This window comes from Penaeus monodon, chromosome 29 (genome assembly GCF_015228065.2).
Source record: "Penaeus monodon isolate SGIC_2016 chromosome 29, NSTDA_Pmon_1, whole genome shotgun sequence".
NCBI classification, from domain to species: Eukaryota; Metazoa; Arthropoda; class Malacostraca; order Decapoda; family Penaeidae; genus Penaeus; species Penaeus monodon.
In genome coordinates this window covers 24,488,051-24,488,262 of record NC_051414.1, presented here as the reverse complement: position 1 = coordinate 24,488,262, position 212 = coordinate 24,488,051, and positions in this window count along the sequence as shown.

Here is a 212-nt window from a genome sequence, read left to right as displayed (position 1 = left end):
TATCCCGTGTGTTAGTTAAGCTGTCACAAATTGTCTGGTGTTGGCCTGTGCTGTGCAGATCCGCCTCTCTGCCTGTTTACTGTTTGATGTCGCTGTTTATAAGGTTCACTTGTTGTTGTGTTTCCATAAGTGGAGTTCCGTGTGTTATTTTCTGTAATTGCTTATTTAATGTGTTTTTTCTCTCTCTCTCTCGCTGTACCTAATATGGCACA